General features: G+C 41.7%; 1 protein-coding gene across 2 annotated transcripts in view; it reads right to left on the reverse strand.

Annotated features, from left to right (window-relative positions):
- The window catches only part of pde4d (phosphodiesterase 4D, cAMP-specific), a 1272582-nt gene extending 1272400 nt beyond the window's left edge, over positions 1-182 (reverse strand). For both annotated transcript variants that reach the window (XM_069924452.1, XM_069924453.1), the window contains exon 1: positions 35-182. The gene's annotated coding sequence lies outside the window, so the exon portion shown is untranslated. The remainder of the gene's footprint in view (positions 1-34) is intronic.
- Positions 183-22762: the final 22580 nt, after the last annotated feature.

Consider the following 22762-nt stretch of genomic DNA (forward strand, 5'->3'; position numbering starts at 1 on the left):
ATTACCCACATACACGTTAAATTAATTTACTTACAGTTTCTGCTGTGGATAAGTTGCTGACATAAATTGATCCAGATCTGAAAAACCCAAGCAAGAGCGGAGTGCTGAAAACGAAGGAAGCATAAACAAGCCAAGAAGTCAGGCTCAGTGTGTTCCTTTCTACTCCGAGCTTCATGCTGATACATGCTTGCCAAGAAAATGACAAACCTCAGCTAAGATCCAACCAATCACTGTCCTTTATAGAACAAGTCTAGCTGGATGTGTCAAGCTGTATAATTTGCAATGGAAATAACACTCAGAATAACTTTGCACTTCTAAATGTACACATTACCTGAATTTCTCTTTTGTTTTCTCAACTAATATTTTAAATGGTGCAACACCTATACCACTGATCAAATTATTCCTTTCCTGTTTGTTCAGCACTTTCAGATAATTGAAGTTTGGCCCATTCAAACTAAGATACGATTATATCTACTGTATTATGAAAATAATGTTATGAATTGAAAATTCTGGATTGTGTTTTTCCCTCCACCAAAATTAGCAAAGTCCTTGGCCATATCTAATCGATTTCCTGCACCTCTGTTTTCACCCCTCTCCTTTTGGACTGTGACATTTTCCCAAAATGTCACAGTCCATCCTAACAGTGTCTCTATTCAACATATCATCCCTTGAATTTCCAGTAGTTCCAACAAGAGTCCACCACCTGTTGTGTTCCTCACCCTTTCCCTCAAAGCAATTCGAAGAAATTCGAAGAAATTGCTTCTCTTGCAACACCCAGATCTACTCTTCCACTGTGCACCCCTCCCCCCCCCCCCCCCCCATCACCACCATCACCACTCTCTGCCCAATGGCATCCTTCCATAAACGTTAGGGGATGCAACACCTGTAATTTCAGAATCAGAATCTATTGACATGAACATGTCACGAGATTTGATGTTTTCCACCAGCATCATTATGCAAATATTTATATAAATCACATGTCAATATAAATAAATAGTGTGGGGAAAAATAGGAGAAAGTGAGAAAGTGTTTGTAGTTGATTGTCCATCAGAAATCTGATGGCAGAGGGGAAGAATCTGTTCTTGTGTCATTGGGTGCTCATCTTCAGGCTTGTGTCCGTCCTTCCTGATGGTAGGTGTGAAGAGGGCTTGGCCTGGGTAGTGGGCAACCTTGAGGATAAAGGCTGCTTTCTTAAGACACTGCCTCTTGTATATGTCCTCAGTGGAGTGAAGACTGATGCCGGTGATGGCACTAGACAAGTTAACAACTCTGGAGGTTTTTCCTGTCCTGAGAATTGGCACCTCCATACCAGACAGTAATGCATTTAGTAAGAATGTTCTCCATGGTACACCTGTAAAAAATTTTGAGTATCTTTGGTGACATAACAAATCTCAAACTCCTCATAAAGTATAGCCACAGGCAAGCCTTCTTTGTGATTACATCGACATGGAGACCCTGGGGAGGTCATGTGATTGTGGTAGGGAACGCAGAATTCCCTTACAACTCTCGGGGACTTTAATTTAAAAAGTATTAATTAAGTTTTTTACTATTAAAGTGAGTTTAAACTCCTTTTAAACTATTAATAATTTTAACTACAATGTCGCCGAGAAAAGAAAAAACATCAAAAACTACACCAAAAGAAAAAAGTGAACCAAAGAGAGAAAAAGAATCTGGGTCTACCTCTTCAACAAAGCCACCCATTGGAGTTCTTCCTCGACCCACTGGAGACAGCCCTGGAGGGGTACCATATCACAGAGCCATCCCTGTGGCTCTCTGCAAAGATTGCATCATCCCAAAAACTACTTCCACACTGCACATGTATGATTCTTCAAGCATGCGCGCTGCGGATGAAAATATTAAAGGGAAAAAATCTTCACCCCTCTTAAAGGATCAGTCCAGCACTCCAGGTCTGCAAGAAGAAAAAGAAGAAGACTTACCTGGTATGGAAGAGGATTCTAGTGATTTTACGTGAAGTTAAAGATACAACTACAGAAGAAGAATTTAAGCTCAAGGCAACGTTTTTAAAGAAAAAAATTATAAAATTGAAGCTAAAATTGATAATCTTGCAAATGCAATAGAGAATAATTTTAAATTTTTAACTAGAGAAATACAAGAAGTTAAAATTGATTGAACTAAATCAATAAATAGTGTTTCACAAAGGGTTGATAAACTGGAAGAAAGAATTCAAGATTATCATGAAGAAGTTTAATGTATTGCGGAATGAACAAATATTAATGAAGACTCTGTTACTGCCTTGGTTTCTAAGAATGAAAAACTGATGGAGAAGGATGATATCTTGGAAAATTATAGAAGAAGGAATAATCTCAAAATTGTTGGAATGTCTGAGGTTAAGATGTAATTCGCTTTTTTCAAGATTGGATAACACAAATCTTTGGGTGAGAAAATTTTGAAGAGAAAATTCTAATTGAGAGAACCCATAGAGCTCTCTGACCAAAGCTGGGACTAAATCAAAGACCTCGGTCTATATGGATCAGATTTTTAAATTATCAAGATAGAGAAAAGATACTTGGATCGGCAATGAGAAGAGCTAAAGAACATGGATCTTTGAATTATGAAGCTGATAAAGATTTTTTTAAATCCAGATCTGAGTCAAGCTCTTTTGAAGAAGAAAGAGTTTAATCTAGTTAAGAAGGATTTATATGATAAAGGCTATAGATTTGAGTGGCGATATCCAGCTACTTTGAAAGTTTTCATTCCAGATCAGCAAAACATCTTCTTAAACAATTATATTCAGGCCGAAGATTTTGTTAAAGGTCTGCCCATGGCTCACTTTCCATGGGAAGACTTATTGAAATTATCTATTAAAATGGGGAATGTGTTTTCCTTTTTTTATAATTTCTTTCTTTTTCTTTTTTTCTGGGAGCTGGGGGTTGTGTTTGTTAGTTTCTGACGACTACATGTGTTTTCATGGTTTGACCATGACCCATAAAAAGGGTGGTAATGCTGGTTTTTCTGGCATTTTGGGGAGGGAGGGGTTTTTTAAATTTTTTTTTCAATTTAACAATTTTATGTAATACTTTTATTTTGATAAGTTCAGTGCTCTTGGATTGCAGATGATGACACCTCAGACAATCTAATTTTTGGGGATTCTTCCTGGATAGGACTGTATGCTAATAACTTGAGAAATAATGGCTAAAACAGTTAAGATATTGAGTTTTAATATTAATGGGATTAATGGAACCATAAAAAGAAAGAGGTATTAGCATATATAAGAAATTAAAATTGCCTTTTTACAAGAGACTCATTTAACTGAAAGTGAACATTTAAAATTGAAGAGATTGGGTACATCAAGTAGCTTTTTCTACATTTAATTCTAAAGCTAGGGGAGTGGCAATTTTATTTAAGAAAAATTTACCAGTTAAAATCCAAGACGTAATTGTAGATCCAGCGGGAAGGTATCTTATAGTAAATTGTCAAATATTTTCTTTGTCAGGAAATTTTGAAAGTGTTACTCCTAAATTATTGTTGTCAGATTCCCAATTAAAGTTTGTTAAGTTGGTCTTAGTAATAGCAAGGAAATGTGTCGCTGTCACATGGAAATCTGATGTTTCATTAACATTAGACAGATGGCATGCTGGAATTCAAAGTTGCATTCCATTAGAAAAAAAATTACATATAATTTAATGGATAATTTTTTTTATTTTTGCAAATTTGGCATCCAAATGCAAAAATAATGGAATCAAAATTATGAATTTATTAATTGTTTTTCTTGATCAGCGAAGGTTTCTCTAAAAATATAATTACTTTATGGTGTTTTTGAGGTTGTTGAGTGTCAACTGATCCAATCCAATTTAATTATTTGTAATCATTTTATAATGAAATATCATATATTAGTTTTGGGATCAAATTAACTTGGGGAGGGTGAGTTATTAGGGTTTTTTTGTAGTTTGTAGTTTTTTTTAGTTTTTAGATTTTAGCATTTTAGTTTTTATAAATAGATTTTCAACATACATTTGTTAATATTCTATTATGTTACTATGTTATAATGTTCTTAATTTTTGGCATGATATATGTTGAATAAATAAAATATTTTTAAAAATTGCATGGAAGTCTTCAGAGATGTTGACACCCAGGAGTTTGAAGTTCTTGACCCTCTTCACTGTTGATCCCTTGATGAAAATAGGTTTGTGTTCTCCTGATTTCTTCCTGAAGTCCACAATCAGTTCCTTGATTTTTCTTATATTGAGTGTAATGTTGTTGTGACCCCACTCAACTAGCTGTACTATCTTCCTCCTGTACACTTCCTCATTGCCATCTGTGATTCTTCTGACGACCAGGGTATCATCAGCAAATTTGTAGACTGCATTTAAACTGTGCCCATCAATTCAGCCATGAGTGTAGAGAGAGTAGAGCAGTGGGCTAAGCACGCATCCTTGAGGTGCACCTGTGTTGATCGTCAGGAAGAAGGAGACATGGTTTCCTTTTCATACTGACTGTGGTCTTCCGATGAGGAATTCAAGAATCCAGTTGCAGAGTCAAGTGCAGAGGCTCAAGACTTGTACCATATTTACCAGCATTGAAGAAATAATGATGTTGAAGGCTGAGCTGTAGTCATGTGTTGCTGTTGTCGAGGTGATCCAGAGCTGAGTGGAGACCCAGTGAGATTGCATCTGCTGTGGAGTTAATTGTGACATTAGGTGAAATGCAATGGGTTTATTTACATACATGTTTACTCTGGCCATGACCAACCTCTCAAAGCATTTCATCATAGTAGATGTGAGGGCCACCAGATGATGGTCATTGAGGCAGCTCACTCTACTCTTCTTGGGCACTGGGATGATTGATGCCTTTTGAAGCAGGTGGGAAACTTCAACATCTGCAATGAGAGTTTGAAAATATCAATGAACACACCAGCTAGTTGGTTGGCACAGATTGTCAGCACCTTGTCAGGTACATCATCAGGGCCTAATGCCCTGCAAGGGTTCACCCTCTTGAATGATGTTCTAACATTGGCATCAGAGACAGGTATCGCAGGGTTGTGAGCTGCTGCAGGGATTTGTATAGGCACCACTCAGTTTCCTTCTCAAAGAGAACATAAAACATGTTCATCTCATCTGGTAGTGAGGCATCACAGCCATTTATAGAGTTCAGCCTCAACTTGTAGATTGAGATGGCCAACAATCCCTGCCATAGCTGGCAAGAATCTGACTCTCTCGGAATTGCAAGTCATACCTAGACTCCTGTAGAGATCAAAATCATCAGACTTCAACACCCTCAATTTCACTCTCGACAGATTGTGAATCTTTTGATTAATCCATGGGTTCTGGTTGGAGAACTCCTGGCTTGTGCATGTGAACACACAATCATTCACAGAAGTCTTGAAGTTAGTGGCAGCCATTGCATATTCATTCAGGTCTAAAGATGAGTCCTTGAATATGATCCATTTCATTGATTCAAAGCAGACCACAGGGGTTCCTCTGCCTCCTTTGACCACACTTTCACTGTCTTCACTACTGGTGCTGTAGTCCTTATTCTCTGCTTGTATACCAGGAGTAGAAGAACAGCCAGGAGATCACATTTGCCAAATGCTCAACACACATTCTTTGTGGTGGTGTAGCAGTGGTCGAGTGTGTTGACTCCTCTGTCCTCAAAGGTAACATGTTGGTAGTAGTTCATTAGAGACTTTTTCAAGTTGGCTTGGTTGAGGTCCCCTCCAATGATCAGGAAGGAATTAGATTGTATTGTCTCGATGCAGCTAATCAAAGTGCTCATCCCCTCCAGTGCAAGCCTGATGTTAGCTTGGGACAAATGTACAACCACCTCTTTTACCTCTTCCCATTTTCCAGTGACCCAAAGGCTACACTAGTTCTTCTCCAAATCTAGTGAGAAATATATGGTAGCCAGGAAGGAGCTTAAGAGAGGGCTTACAAGAGCTCGAGGGGGCCATGAGAAGACCTTGGCATGTAGGATTAAGGATTAAGGAGAACCCCAAGGCGCATATGTGAAGAGCAAAGGGATGATGAGAATAAAAGCTAAAGGACAAAGAATTGGCAACATGTGCCTGGAGGCAGAGGAGGTTGGAGAGGTCATAAATGTATACTTTGCTTCAGTGTTCATCAGGGTGAGGTGGAAATAGAACAAGCTTGTGTGCTGAACAATGTGGAGATTAAGGATAGATGTGATATAGTCAAGGTTGCTGTAGGAAGTGAGAGAAGAGATAGCTGGGGCAGTAGCGATGATCTTTGAATCCTCTTTGGCCTCAGAGGAGGTGCTGGAGGATTGGAGAGGGGCAGATGTAGTCCCCTTGTTTAAAAAAGTTAATAGGGAGATTCATAGAAATTATAGACTGGTAAATCTTAAGTCAGTGGTGTGCAAACTATTGGAGAGGATTCTTAAGGATAGAATCTATGACCATTTGGAGAAGTGAAGTCGACTCAAGAGTAGTCAGCAGGGCTTTGTGAAAGGAAGGTCATGCCTCATTAACCTAATTGAGTTTTTTGAGGAGATAACAAAAGAAATTGATGAATGTAGGATGTTAGATGGGGTTTACAAGGATTTTAACAAGGCATTTGACAAGGTCCCCCATGAGAGATTCATCCAGAAAATCATGAGGCTCTGGATCAGTGGAACCTTGCCTGTGTGGATAAAGAATTGACTTGCAGGATGAAAGCAGAGCTTAATAATGGAAGGAAAGTATTCTGCCTGGAGGTCGGTAACTAGTGGAGTGCCACAAGGATATGTTCTGGAACCCCTGCTCTTTGTGATTTTTATAAATGACTTGGATGAAGAGGCAGAGGGATGGGTCAGTAAGTTTCCAGATGACATGAAGGTTGGAGGAGGTGTGGGTGGATCAGAAGATTGTTGAAGGTGACAAGAAGATATAGACAGGATGCAGAAAAGTGGCAGATGGATTTCAATCTGGATAAGTGCAAGGTGATGCATTTTGGAAGGACAAACCGGAAGAATGAGTATAGTGTTAATGGTTGGTTACTTAAGAGTGTGAATGGACAGAGGGACCTTGGAGTTCGAACCCATATATCCCTCAAGGTCACTGCAAAGGTTGATAGGATAGTTAAGATGGGATGCTGGGATTCATTAATGGGGGATTGAGTACAGGAGTAGAAAGGACATCTTGCAATTCTATATATCTCTGGTAAGACCACACTTAGAGTATTGTGTTCAGTTCTGGTCACCTCATTGTAGGAAGGGTGTGGAAGCTATGCAGAAGGTGCAGAGGAGATTTATCAGGTTATTACCTGGATTGAAAAACAAGTCTTATGAGGCAAGGTTAGTAGAACTAGGACTTTTCTCTTTGGAGCGTTGAAGGCTGAGAGGAGTCGACAGAGGTCTAAAAGATTATGAGAGACATAGGTAGAATGGACAGCCAGCACCTGTTTCCTAGGGCAGGATCAGCGAACACATATGAACAAAGTGAAGGGAGGGACGTTTGGTGGAGACATCAGTGGTATATACGCAAAGTGTTGTGGGTGCCTGGAATGCCTTGCCAAGGATGGTGGTGGAGGCTGAAACATTAGGGGGATTTAAGAGACACTTAGACAGGAAAAAGGATGAAAGAAAAATAGAGGGTTATGGGGTAGGGTGGATTTAGTACTTTTTTTAAGGACTATATGGGTTGGCACAACATCAGGGACTAAAGGGCCTGCATTGTGCTGTAGTGTTTTATGTTCTAACTGCATTCAGTATCCACAATGCATGCTAGATAAAGTAAAAGGCAGATTGGATGGCCGATTTTCAGATTATCTGTGTTCATTCTGAAGCATTAACCCTGATCTTCCAGCAGCTTTAATACACCCTGCTTCCACTCTGATATTCCCACTCATCCCACTCCTAAATCATCCCACTCCTGCTCCCACTCTGACCTTTCTGTCTAACACCTGCTGCATTTTTACAACAAGGCCCAACACAAGGATCAACACTTCATTGTCCACCTGGCCTTAGTTCAGCCTTCCAGACAGTACTAAATTGTCTAGTTAGGTCACTCACTCAACCTTTCTGCCATTTCTGCTTGTCATCATGTTGCCTCATGTGGTAATCCACTGTTATGTATAATTGTCTGGTCAGGCACACCCATTGGCCAATTGTACCTGTGGCCTCTCCCCACAGGCACCTGGATAAAGGTGATTGTCCCACAGCTCCTTCCTCAGTGCAGAACAGTCGAACAGTATGGATGTTCCATTTTCCTTAAGTGAATAAAAGCCTATTGGTTTTTCAACAACTGCCTTTCGAGTAATTGATGGTGCATCAACCCAGTTTTTTGTTTTTTTTATTTGTAAATAATTTTCCATTTGCAAAATAATTGTATCTCTCACAGCCTTGAAGCTAACAACACATTACACAGACAAACAACTGCAATCTGATTTTAACTGCAACTCTTACAGCTGCAGAAATTCATTGTCAAATATCAATTTGTTGTACTAATCCCTCTCCACCCCTTCAATTCTGACTTATCTTCTCTCATTTGTAGATCCAATGAAGTCTCCTGAAACTGAAACTTCAACTGTTTCTTTTTCAGCGCATGCTGTCCAATCTGATTTTGGTTCTAATTTTGCTCACTATTTTCACTTCCTAGTTTTCTTTGTAACACAATGGCAGCAATCCAATACATTTACAGATGCTGTGCTCTTTGTAAGATCATATCAATAAAGGTCCTTCTTAAGGAGACCAATTACTATTTAACATTTTCCTCATTGTAACAACAAGGAAACTAATGACAGAAATGCTCAACAGGTCAAGCAGTATCAGTTGAGAAAGAAACTTAGATAACATCTTAGAACTGCAAAATAAAGGAAACAAATATGTATGAGTTGCAGAGAAGGAAACAAAGGAAGGAATAGGGAGGATGGTGCAGGCTTACTCATCACAACTGATGTGAATGGAAGGAAATGGATGAAAAAAATGAGGAGAAAGGGATTGAATGTTGAAACTGGTAAAGGTGGTGCAGATTGATGGGAAGGAGGGAATGGATTCCTTCTTTCACCTGGACAGTTCCCAATGACTGTTGATGCTGCTGTTTGCTTCAGTACATCTGTGTCAACTACTACAAGCAGTGTTATACCCATGGTCACTGCTGTGAGAGCTGGATGACCTTTTAGCATACCCTTTCTCAACAGGAGCCCTACAGTCTTCCCTGGGGAGCACAGCACATTTAAATAAAAGCCTTGTTTTCTTTTCACCTCACATAACCTAAATATTTTTATGTATTTTTATGTATTTTGATAGGAGAGAAATACAGAAAAAAAAACTTCACTGCTTCACAAGGAAAAGGGCCCATGAATTTGAGAGAGACCTCAAGCAGTCCAGATCAGTAACAGCACTTCCAAGACCATCACACTGAGCACAGGGCCCCCCCAGGGCTGCACCCCCTGGGTTGTGTGCTTAGTCCACTGCTGTTCCCTCTGCTGACCCACGACTGTGCAGCTAAACACAGCTCAAACCACATCATCAAGTTCACAAATGGTACAACTGTAGTGGGCCTGATGAGTAAGAATGGGGAGTCAGTGTACAGAGGTGAGGTGCAGTCGCTAATGGGCTGGTGCAGAGCCAACAACCTGTATCTAAACATTAATAAAACAAAAGAGATGGTTGTCAACTTCAGGAGGGTCCGGGGGACAACGCTTTGCTGACCATAGACTGCACTTGGTAATCTCATCTGGTCCCTTAACACCACCTCCATAGCCAAGAAAGCCCAGTAGCGCCTCTACTTCCCGCGAAGGCTGAAGAAAGTTCATCTCCAACCCTCCACCCTCACTACATTCACAGAGGGTGTGAGAGGTTGGTCTTGGCTCACATCAACTCTCGCCTTCCCGCTAGCCTCGGTCCACTTCACCTTGCTTATTAGTCAAACAGGTCCACGGCAGATGTCATCTCCCTGGCTCTCCACTTGGCCATGGAACACCTGGACACCAAGGACACCTATGTTAAACCACTGTTTGTAGACTACAGCTCTGCCTTCATTACAAGAGTCTGCAGCAAACTCATTCCTAAACTTCAGAATCTTGGCCTCAGTGCTTTCTGGCCTGATAGGTATTTTCCCCATTGATGTACCATCAATAATCACAAAAGTCTGAAGTTGTCATAATATCAGGCTTTTATTAACTAAAGACCATCAACATCAACATCATTGATTGAAGCAAAGAGAAAGGGGGAGCATGCAAGGGGCTATGGGATAGGATCTCTCTTAGGAGATGTGTCCAGCCAACCATGGTTTAACAGTGGTTTACCACATTCACCCCTCCTTTTTAAGAAGAGTCCTGAGGGGTGAGAAAAACAGAGAGGGTGAAACAACTGTACATACATACATTTCACCAGTTAAGTCTATCAGGAGGTCCGCTCTGCCACAGCAAACAACATGGAAATTGTTGGGGCCTTACTGCAACATCCTAAGCAGCTTTAAGGTTGGCCTGTTACAGTTTGTCGAAGGGTGGGGACAAGTGGGGTGGCAGAGATGGTGGAGCTGGTACATCATTGGCGACAACAGTGGCCTGGGGTAGGGGGTGGTCAGCTGCAGGTTCCAGGACCCCTAATGTTTTATTTGAAAATTAGTGATGGTCTGGGAAGCCCCTAATGGAACAAGATCCTAGATCAAGACTGTGTCTTCACGCTCGTCAGGGAAGGCAACTGGCAGTTTGCGTGCGGAAGATGGACCCTCTCAACCAGTGGATCAGTCTTAGATTGTCTGATCCAGTCCTGGGGTGGTAAGCCAGGTAGGCAGCATAGTCCCTGACCCAGACTTCCTAGGGAAAACAAACATCCATTTGTGAAGAGTTTTGTTGGTGGCCTTACATAAAAGTGACCAGACAGAGTGGAGTGTGACTGGGAGGACTTCTTGCCATTAGGAGAAGGGGAGACCCCATGACTTCAGTGCCAGGAGGATGGTTTTACATATCGTGGTGTTCTCCCTTTCCACTTGCCCATTACTCTTAGGATTGTAGCTGGTGGTCCTACTCATGGCGATTCCCCTGGCCAGCAGGTACTGCTGCAGCGCATCACTCATGAATGATGTCCTTAGGTCACTGTGGATGAAGCCAGGGTTCCCAAAGAGCGTGAAGATATTATGGAGGGCCTTATAACTGTGGCTGTGGTCACGTCTGGGCATGGAATGGCAAAGGGAAAACAAGAGTATTCGTCAATGATAGTAAGGAAGTAGACATTCCAGTTGGAGGAGGGAAGGGAACCCTTGAAATCAATGTTTAGGTGCTTGAAGGGGCGAAGCCTTGATCAGATGCGCTTTGATCGGCTGGTAGAATTGAGGTTTGTATTTGGTGCAGACTCGGCAGTTTTTAGTCATTGTCCAGACTTCCTCAACCGATAGTAGATTCTGAGATGTGATAAAATGGAAAAACCTAATAACTCTGGGGTGACAAAGGTCATTGTGAAAACTCTACATACAGTCTGTCCATTTGAATACTAGCACAGGTTCCTTGGGATAGAGTTTGCCAGACCGGTAGAGTTGTAAGTGGACAGCTCAATTCTCCACCTGAGGGGTTTTCAGAGGGTTGTCAATACAGCCCAGAAGATCATGGGGTTTTCCTTGTCCTCTTTGGAGGATTTATTTTGATCTCGTTGTATCAGGAAGGCTGCCAATATCCTTAAGGATTCAACTCACCTGGGCTATCATCTGTTTGACTTATTGCCCTCGGGTGGATGATATAGGTCCATTTGATCACGGACAAACAGACTCAAGAACTGTTTCTATCCCAGAACCGTTCAAGAATTAAACTCCACCAATTAGTGTATTTTGTATTGTTTCAACTTTGCTTTTTTTTTCTTTCTTGTTTTTACTGTTTTTATATGCTCTTGTATGTTCTATATAGTACTACGGATGTGTTTTTTAATTTTGCTGCCTTCTCTTACACAAAGACAATAAAGAACTTACTTATCATTTTTGATTTTGCCTCTTTGCTTGCTATTGCTCACTGATCTGTGAGGAGGGTAAACTGTTTCCCTGCAAGATGGCACCTCCACGATGGCCAGGGCCTCCTTCTTGATGGCCTTGGAGGGTGCATGAGCAAAAGACGACAGGCCTGCCTGCTTGATTGAGTGTGGCAGCCAAGGCAAAGTCAAACACATCAATCTCCACTTGGAATGGTGTGGACTCGTCATTGGCATGCCTGGTTGCCTTGGCAATGTTGTCTTTGATGCTGCTGAAGGCTGCTTGGGCTTCTTCTGGCAGGGGAAACGTGGTAGCTTTGACCAGTGGGCAAATCTTGTCTGCAGAGTTGGGAACCCATCGAGCATAGTAAGAGAAGAATCCAAAGCAGAACTTCGAAGGTATGTGGGAGGGGTAGTTCCATCAGCGGACACATGAGGTCCAAGTCAGGGCCAGTGATGCCGTCCTCAATGTCGCAGCCAAGTTTGGCTAGCCGTGCTGTCCGGAACACACACTTATCCTCGTTATAAGTAAGGTTCAGGCATTTTGCTGCCCAGAGGAACTTGCAGAGGGTCTCATCATGATCCTACAGGTTGTGGCCGCAGATAGTAACATATCTAGGTATGGGAAAGTGGCCTGTAGATCGTAGCAGTCTCCATGCAGTGCATCTCCCACTGGAAAACGAAGACCTCGTTTGTAATGCCAAAAGGGACCCAGAGGAAGTGGTAGAGACAGCCATCTGCCTCAATAATGGCAATCCTTCGAGTGGATCGGGAGCTTGTGATACACCGACTTCAGATCAATCATGGAGAATACCCAATATTGTGCAATCTGGTTGACCATATCAGATAAGTGGAGAAAGGAGTACATATCAAGCTGCGTGTACCAGTTGATGGTCTGGCTGTAGTCTATGACCAGCCTATTCTTATCCCCTTTCTTCACCACAACCACCTGGGCCTCAATGATACCCTCATCCAATAAGCACTGAACGTCTGCCTTAATGAATGCCCTGTCAGCCACATAGTACTGTCTATACCTGGGGCCACTAGCTTGCAATCGGGGGTGAAATTGGTGAACAGTGGAGGGTGGTCAACCTTGAGGGTCGAGAGACCACACGTTGCCTGCAGGGGCTGTCTGTGAACTGCTCATTGCAGTCAGTGAGGGGGGAGGGGCCCATCAAATCGCAGAGTGACTTTCTTAAGTTGGGACTGGAAATCAGCCCCAGTAGCAAGGGAGCAGAGTTGAGGCATAACAAGCAGTCTGATGTGTTTGTTCACTACACCTCCAACAGTGAGGTAACTATGCCGGACCCATGGATGGCTGCCGAGTATGATGTGGATGCAGGTGACATCCTGTGTTTAGCGGGCTGTACTTTAAAGAAGAGTCACTTAGTGGTATCGAGGTAGATAAAGCTTTCTGTATTCCCAGTATTGAATAAACAGTTGATAATACACCCATTTACCTGGACATCCATCGTGGACCTGGCAAATTCATGCGGTAACTCCTGGTTCAGGGTGATGGATGCTAGTATGGATTCATTGTTCGAGTCTGATGGGTGCTCACACACCCGAGATGACTGCCCTTGGCCCCAAGATAGCTTGCCTCGAGCCTTTGTGGTATCGTATGCCTGGGAAGGCAGTGTTTGGCGCAGTCCAAAATGGAGGCCCGAATGATTCGCACATGACATCGCTGGTGTACAGGGAAAATGGCACCAATCATGCTTCCTGGTATGGTGACTGGTATGGCAACACTGCTAGGTTTCATGGATGATTTGGATTGGCAAACTTTTGCGTAATTCCCCTTATTCTGGCACCTGGAGCACACTACATCCTTGGCAGGGCAGCGTTACCTTGGTTTCTGATCCTGCCCACAGAAGTAACACTTGGAGTGATCACCTGCAATGGTGGCTGAGGTCAGATCACTGGAATAGTGGGACAGTGTAGGGGTCGAGTCACTCATGGGTGCCTTGTCCCAGGATAGCAGCGCAAGCAGTGACCAAGCAGCCAAGTACTCATCTGAGTTTTGGAGGTCCACCTTCAGTGTCTCTGTACGTTCAACCGCCCTTTGCAGACTGAGTACTTTTTGGTCCAGTAGTTGCTGCTTATTGTACACAGAGTGGATGCTGGCCACGTACACATCTCTACCGATGTCCTCTATGTTGTGGGCGGCCAACATGGCCTTACAGTTGTACTCTCTGCACAGGATTCAGAGGGTCCACAGGTACTTGGTGCTTGACTCACCAGGTCGCTGTTTTCTGGTGGCTAGAGGGTGCTGCACGTAGATTTCATTAACCTTCCTGTAATACTGGGCCTTGAGGATCTCCATAGCTGTTTGGTACGAGCTGGCATCACTGATCATCAGGAACACTTGCGACCCGACGCGCGAGAGGAGTAATCTCAGTCAACTAGCATCTATGGTGATGGCGTCCGCGGCCTCTGCCAGGAAGTTTTCAATGCAGCATAGCCAAAGTGTAAATGTGTTCAGGCCTTCGGGTGACTGAGGGTCAATGTCAAGCTTCTCATGTTTCAGCTACTGTTCCACACTTTTTAAAAAAATGTAGTTAATAAAATTGATGTATCATCAATAATCACAAAAGCCTGGAGTTGAGAAACCATCAGACTTTTATTAACTAAAGACAGGAACAACCATCAACCTCATTGACTGATTGAAGCAAAGAGAAAGGGGGAGTATGCTATGGGTAAGATCGGTCTTGGGAGGCGTGTCCAGCCGACAGCAGCCAATCATGGCACAACAGTGGTTTACCACACCCACTTCATGTTTTTATTTCAAATTTCTGGCATTGGTGGTTTGCTGCTTTTCATGAAATAACGAGTATACTAAAAACTTAGAACATAGAGCAGGACAGCACAGGAAGAGGTGCTTCGGCCCACATATCGAACACAATGCCCGGAGTAAACGAAAGCTCTGCTGTTTGATCATGATATGGTATCCCTCTATCCCCGACTTATTCATGTGTCCATCTAGATGCCTCTTAAACACCACTGACCCAATTTAGGTTCTTCCTCTCCATCTTCTTTAATATCTCTCTATGTAGGTTACAATCAAATTTAGTTTGGTGACATTCATGTCAAGTACTTTGAGATGTTTTTCACATTTTTGTGTTAGTAGTGTTTCCATTCTTAGGACATATTTAGTTCCTACTGGAAACATTTCTGATGCAGTAGAGAAGCGATCCACAAATGAACAGAATCATCCATGTGTGTTCGAAAACAATTGTGGAACGCCAATCCCAAAGAATGAAGAATTTCTCATTTGTGTTAAACCGCGTTTTCAAATCAAGCACAACGTGACCTAATAGCTGATAACTCACTTTCTTTATCTGACAATGGGCCTTAGTTTGCAAAGCAAAGCCTGTGAGACAAGCCATCTTTAGAATCTTACCTGAGAGTATTGATTTAAAAAGAGCAGAATTACAAACAAAAGGCCATAATCCTTAAATAAGGGCTGACCATTTAGGAATGAAATCAAGGGGGAGTGTAAGTGCAGTAGAAATGTTTACCCCTTCACCTTTCCTCCACCACTAAAAGTTGATGGCCAATAAATTATTTGAAACTTTGGAGGCAGATATTCAGCAAGAGTAGCAGTTTTGCTGATGAAACAGGAGCATTGTGAATGGATTTGAGGTTTGGCAAAGTCATATCCTAATTGAATGACAGAACAGGCTTGAAGCCACCAAATAGCTTCTCCAAGTAAGTTCTATCTTTGAACCTGATTGATATCCAAAGCATTCATTAGGTGCTTTCAAATTGGAAATTTGATTACTGGGTCATGGGTGCAGGATGCACCTTTCAAATCGCAGCCAGACCTACATGATAAATCACCAACTCAGCAATTTAAGGGGGATCCCGCCCCTGCAATGATGTGGTGAGTGGCGCATCACGCAGTTGTGATAGTACAGATTCTATCACCAATGTACATTGGTAGTGTAGGATGATTGTGATTGGCTGAGAGTGTAGCCACACCTACTGGCAGGTCTTAAAGGATTTCCCCTAGCCAGACCAGGTCATTCTGGACTGGTCGACCTACTTGTGATATGCTCCAGTCTTTTAGTTAATAAAAGCCTTGGCTTGGATCAACAAGTCTTTGGTTCTTTCGACATCCTCCATTTCTGTTTTAAAATTCTCCTAAATGTCGTCCCCACCACCACCACCCCAGTCCCCAGCTCACGGCCATTAGTCACCACCCTCCCCAACCCCAGCCGTCAATAGCCCCCCTTGTCAATTTCTCACCCCCACGTAAGTCACCCCCCCCCCCCGTGACATGTCACTGCCGCAAAGGGAGGGGGGAGTGGCTGCTGCTGCAACATGCCACTCTGTTTCGCAGCAATGGCTCAATGCGGGAGTGTGGGAGTAATGGTGGTCTTCCCATTGGGCATAATCCCCATGCCACTGGAACTGTTCCTAGAGTACAATGAAGGAGAAGCAAATACATGTGACCCTTGCATTATGGACTTTCAAGAAACAGAAGGTCACTCTGATGGAATAGACAAATCTCTCCCCAAAAATTGGAAATGTGAACTTTACTCCCACAGAACGTTATGTGGAACAACATGTAAATAACTGTATATGACACATTTTTTCAGTTTGCATTTCTTGACAGATGCACAGATAACTTGATTGGGTAACATAGAAAGTCATGATACAGCCAATTTATTATGAACACAATTCTCCATTAACACAGGGAAGGTTTAGATCAGTGATTGGGATCTTTGGTTATGAGGAGAGATTGAAATCTTTTCCCTTAGAGTAAAATGAGACCTGATAGAGAAATATAATATTTATGTAGATTTAATAGAACATGGGAGAAACAACTTATAAAAAGTGGGTTATAGATTTAAAATAATTTTTGCCAAATACTCATAAAATGGATGGTACAGAATTATGAGGAATGAGGAAACTAATAAAGTATTTCTGGAATTTTATTCTAACCTGTACAAATGTGAATTTCCAGGTAATGCTACTACTTCTTTTCTTTTCAATTTTTTAAATTAAGTTTCAGGTTAATAAACATAAACATAAAAATAATACAAAAAGATCAGGATTACATTAATAAGAACATATACAAACACAGGCACCAAGTACCAAATGTAAACTGAACCTCCCAAACTCTTAAAAGCCAAATATGAAAAGATTTAAATTTTATGACAAAAATACCCCCCGAACTAAAAAACAAAACAAAAAGAGAAGTTGAAAGTTGGGCTACCATATTTCACCAATGAAACAATTATTTTGTCATTAACTCACTCCTCTACACTCAAATAGAAGTTAAGAGGATTCGGAAAGGATCAACTTAAATCATATGAAAATATTGAATAAATGGTCTCCATTTAACCAAATGGTCAATAGTAAATAATACCACTTCTATAATTTATTTTTTTACAAACAATGAATATTCCTAAGATTTATGATTATGATTTGAATATATTAGAGATGCCCATTAATAAAGAGATCATAAAGGCAATATTTTTGCTTCAAGCTCTGGAAGCTGATATACAGGTATAAGGTTGAGTTAATCCTATATCCAATGATAAAATTAAAGGTGCTTGGTAACTGAAATTTGAGCAGCTACTTTCTGATGATTTATGCAAATAATTTTTGGACTTGTCAAAACTTCTTCAATTTGTGCCCATCATTCTTGGTTTCAGTTCTAGGTAATGCATAGGGATGCATTAATGCATTTGGCTTATATTGTTCCTCATTTAAGTCTTATTTGTGATAGGTGTAAATCTGAAGAGGCCACTTTGACTCATAGGTTTTGTTGCTGTACAAAGTTAGATCATTTTTGGCAAGGTGTTTTTAAACCCTTGGCTAAAGTGTTGGACCTAGCTTTACAGCCAAACTTACTCACAGCTATTTTGGGATCACAGTATTGGGATCAGGCTTTGTGTCTGCTTCAGTCCAAAGGATAGAAGCCATTTCAATGTTGATGGCAAAGAGAGCTATATTACTCAAATGGAAAGATTGCAATCCACCTAATTTAATTCAATGGCTTTCCTCCATTACGTCATGCTTCGATTTAGAAGAAATTAGAAGTCAGACATTTGATACTATCTTTAACTTCGAAAAAATCTGGCAACCATTTATTCCATATTTTTGTATGGCTCAAACTAATAAACAAAATTGAACCACTTCCATTTTGTTTGTTTTTTTCCCATGTGTGTTGTGTTTACTCAGGAACAATCTCTTTTCTACTTACTTTGAAACTTGTCTTTGGGGACTTTTTTTCATCAGTTAGATGTTTTTTTTTCTTTTATGCATTAACATTTTATTTCCTTACTCAATGTAACTGTCAATATATGGAAATGTTAAATTAATTTGAAGGTACTTGTTATATTCAAGGACAATGCATATTACTTTTTCACATTTTCTGTATATTATTCTGTATTTTTTCTTTTTTTTGTTGAAAATTTATAAACAGATTAAAAAAGAAAAGAATTATTCAAATTTGGAATATCCCAGAAAAAGAGTTGCAGAATCAATCTATTAAAAGACAAGCAGACACACACAAAAAGAGGTCAATAAGAAAGGTACAGATGCTAGGATCTAGTGCAGTAGAACCATAGAGCATTATGGATTAGAAAAGAGACCATTTGGCCCTTCTAGTCCATGCTGAAATAACATTCCATTAGTTCCATTGACCTACACCCATTCCATAACCATTCTGACCTCTCCCATCCATGTATCCATCCAATTTATTCATCAATCCTAAGAGTGTCTGCATTTACCACGTCAGATGGAAGCTTATTTCACACTCCCACCACTTTTTGAGTGAAGAAGCTCCCCCTAATGTTCCCCCTAAACCTTTCCCCTTTCACCCTAAAGCCATGCCCTCTTATATTCATTTCTCCTAATCTAAGTGGAAAGAGCCTCTGTCTATAGACTCTGTCTATACCCCTATAATTTTGTAAAACTTTATCAAGTCTCCCTTCATTCTTCTACACTCCAAGGAATAAAGTCCTAACCTGCTTAATCTTTCCCTGTAACTCAACTCCTGAAGACCCGGCCACATACTAATAAATCTTCTCCACACTCTTTCAATCTTACTGATATCCTTCCTGCAGCAAGGCAACCAGAACTGCACACAATACTCCAAATTTGGCCTCACCAATGTCTTATACCATAACATCCCATCTCCAGTAGTCAATATTTATGAAAGCCAAAATGCCTTCACATCCCTGCCTACCTGTGACGCCACCTTCAGGGAATTGATGGCATATAAGAACCCCGCCCACCCCCCCACCCCCATTTTAGCAGGGAATAGTAAGAAGTATTTTTTTTTAATTAAAAATTTTAATTTACATGATTTAGTGTATTAACAATTTAGCAGTTCCATGTTTTAATGTATTATGGGTAGGCCAGGATTTATGAGACCACTATTTTTTATTTGGTGAGGTTTAATTGAGCATGAACGCTAGGATGAACAGTTAAATGTATGTCCTATATCTGGTATGGCAGCAGCAGCAGTGGTGGTGGTACTCAGAGGGGTTAGGCTTAGGATTAGGAGCAGTGGCAGCACTTGGTGGGTTAGGGTTTGGCTTTGGGGCACTGGCGGCACTCGGGGGTTCGGGTTCGGGTTTGGGGGAGCGGTGCTGCTTGGAGGGTTAGGGTTAGGAGCGGCCGCGCTTGGCCGAGGGGGTTAGGGTTAAGAGCGGTGGTGCTCAGTGGGGTTATGGTTAGGTACAGCAGAGCTCGGGGGGGGGGGGGTTAGGGCTAAGAGCAGTGGCACTCAATGGGTTTAGGGTTAGGAGCAGTGGTGCTCAAGTGGAGTTCAAGTCAAGAGCAGCGGCGCTCGGAGTGGGGGTTAGGATGAAGAGAGGCGGTGCTCAGCGGGGTTTAGGGTTAGGAGCGGCAGTGCTTGGGGAAGCATCAAGTAGTGCCCTGGACCCAGGGGGATGTCCTTCCATCCCTGATACCGGGCCCTGGCAGTAATACAGGGCAGACAGCAGGGGATCACTCCAAAGTGTCACCTTTGTATACATTGTTTTTAAGGTGACTTCTTTTGGGAAAAAAAGGGGGTGTTCTATACGGTGTCAAATACAGTATGTATTTCTTTGTCCTTTTTGTTCCTCCGTACTCCTCTGTATCCTACCGTTTACTGTATCCCTTGGATAGTCCTTCCAAAATGCAACATCTCACTCTTGTCTGCATTAAATTCCATCTGCCATTTTCTGGCCCATTTTCCCAGTTGCTCCAGATCCCTCTGCAAGCTTTGAAAGCCTTCCTCGCTGTCCACAACACCTCCAATCTTAGGGTCATCAAGAAACTTGCTGATCCAATTTCCCACATTATCATCCAGATCATTGATATAGACAACAAAGAACAATGGTCTCAACACTGTTCTCTGAGGCACACCACTAATCACAGGCCTCCAGTCTGAGAAGCAAATCATCCACTACCACTCTGTCTTTTCCTATTCAGCCAATTTCATATCCACTTTACAACCTCTCCATGAATACCTAGTGTCTGAACCTTCTGAACTAACCTCCCACGTGGGACCTTGTCAGAGGCCTTACTAAAGTCCATGTAGACAACATCCACAGCCTTTCCTTCATCAACTTTCTTGGTAATGTCCTCAAAAAACTCTATAAAATTTGTTAAGCACGACCTACCACGCACAAAGCCATGCTGACTATTCTTAATCAGCCCTTGGCTGTCCAAATATTTGTGTATCTGATTTCTCAGAACACCCTCTAATAATTTACCAACCACTGACGTCAGGCTCACCAGCCTGTAATTTCCTGGTTTACTTTTGGAGCCTTTTTTAAACAACGGAACATGAGCTACCCTCCAATCCTTTGGCTCCTCACCCATGGCTAAGGACATTTTAAATATTTCTGCCAGGGCCCCTGCACTTTCTACATTAGTCTCTCTCAAGGTCCAAGGGAATATCATGTGAGGCCCACGGGATTTATCTATCTTTATTTGCTGTAAGGCAGCAAGCACCTCCTCCTCTTTAATCTCTATATGTTCCATAACACTACTGCTTGTTTCCCTTCCCTCCTTATGCCCAATGCCAGTTTCCTTAGTAAATTCTGATGCAAAAAAAAAATTGTTTTAAGATCTCCCGTATTTCGCAAGGCTCCACACATAGATGACCACATCTATCTTCTAGGAGACCAATTTTGTCCTTTACTATCCTTTTACTCTTAAAATACTTGGAGAAACCCTTTGGGTTTACCTTCACATTATCTGCCAAAGCAACCTCGTGTCTTCTTTTTGCCTTCCTAATTTTCTCCTTAAGTATTTTCTTACATTTTATATACTCTTCAAGTGCCTCATTTTCTCCTTGTTGCTTGTACACCTCTCTCTCCTTATTAACCAAATCGCCAATTTCTCTTGAAAACCAAGGTTCCATATGCCTGTTAACTTTGCCTTTAATCCTGACAGGAACATGCAAACTCTGCACTCTCAACATTTTGCCTTTGAAGGTCCTCCACTTATTGAACACATCCTTGCCATTAAACAATTTACCCCAATCCACTCTTCCTAGATCCTTTCTCATTTCCATAAAGTTGGCTTTTCTCCCATTTGGAATCTCAACTTGAGGACCAGACCTATTCTTATCCATAATTAACTTGACACTAATAACACTGGACCCAACATGTTCACCTACACATACTTATGACACCTAACCCATCTGGTTCCCTAATAGGAGGTCAAGTATTGCATCCTCTCTTGTTGGTACCTCTATATATTGATTTGGAAAACTTTACTGAACACATTTGACAAACTCCAAGCCATCCAGCCCTTTTACAGTGTGGGAGTCCCAGTCAATATATGGAAGGTTAAAATTTACTATATTACAACTTTCTATTTCTTACTTCGGTCTGCTATCTCTCCACAGAGTTGTTCCTCCAATTATCTCTAACTACTCCTCCAATTCTCACAAAGGTTCTGGAGTAATTCAGCAGGTCCAGCAGCATCCATGGAAAGCAAAAGACAGTCAATGTGGGTTGGGCATATGACCCTTCTTCAGGTGTACTGAAAATCAAGCAGACACCCAATTATAAAGATTGGACGGAGAGGAGAAGAGGGAGAAGCACAAGCTCGATGGATACAAGTGAGAGGGGTGAGAAGAGAAAATAGCTGAGATGATAAGGGGAGGGGGCAGAGGGCTAAGAAAGATAGTCTTTGATTGGAAAAAGGGAAGGTCTGGGGAACAAGAGGAAGGATATTGGAGGGATGAGGAAAAGATGCTGTTCCTTAAATTTATAAGTGGCCTCAGTTTCACAATACTGTACTTGAGGCTGTGGACATGGCTTCTCAATTTGGCAATAGGGTGTGGAATCGAAGCAGATGGCCACTGGGAGGTCCTTGCTGTTGAAGCAGACAGAGCAAATGTGCTTAACAAATCTGCAGCCAGTCTTCCTGTTATAGAGGGGGCCACGTTGGGGATATTGAATACAGTAAATGACCTGTACAGATTCATAGGTGACGTGATGCTTCACTTGGAAGGACAGTCTGGGATAGTGAGGGAGGAAGTGTAGCACTTTTTGCGATCATAGCAGTAGATGCCATGGCTGGTGGGGGTGGGGGGGCACAATTAGTTGGACGGAATGAGTGGATGAGGGATTCCAGGAGGGAGCAATCTTGACAGAAAGCAGAGAGAGAAAAGAAAGGGAAGTTGTTTCTGGTGGTGGGATCACGTATTTCTCTGCAATTTCTGCCACCTACAATAAGGTAACGTAATGCAGTGGAAGAAAAGAATTGTTAATCAATTGGTTACAGCTCTAAACCCCAATGCTATTAAAAAATTGTAACTGTTCTTCAATAGCTCTGGTGGTACCATGTATTTCCAATCCTGCATGTGTCTGAAGCTTGCAGTGTAATTGTTGGGCACTATCGGTAGCCCAATAATGACGCAGACAGAAGACTGAGGGGAACGATAGGC

Source organism: Narcine bancroftii, chromosome 3, assembly GCF_036971445.1.
Source record: "Narcine bancroftii isolate sNarBan1 chromosome 3, sNarBan1.hap1, whole genome shotgun sequence".
Taxonomy (NCBI): Eukaryota; Metazoa; Chordata; class Chondrichthyes; order Torpediniformes; family Narcinidae; genus Narcine; species Narcine bancroftii.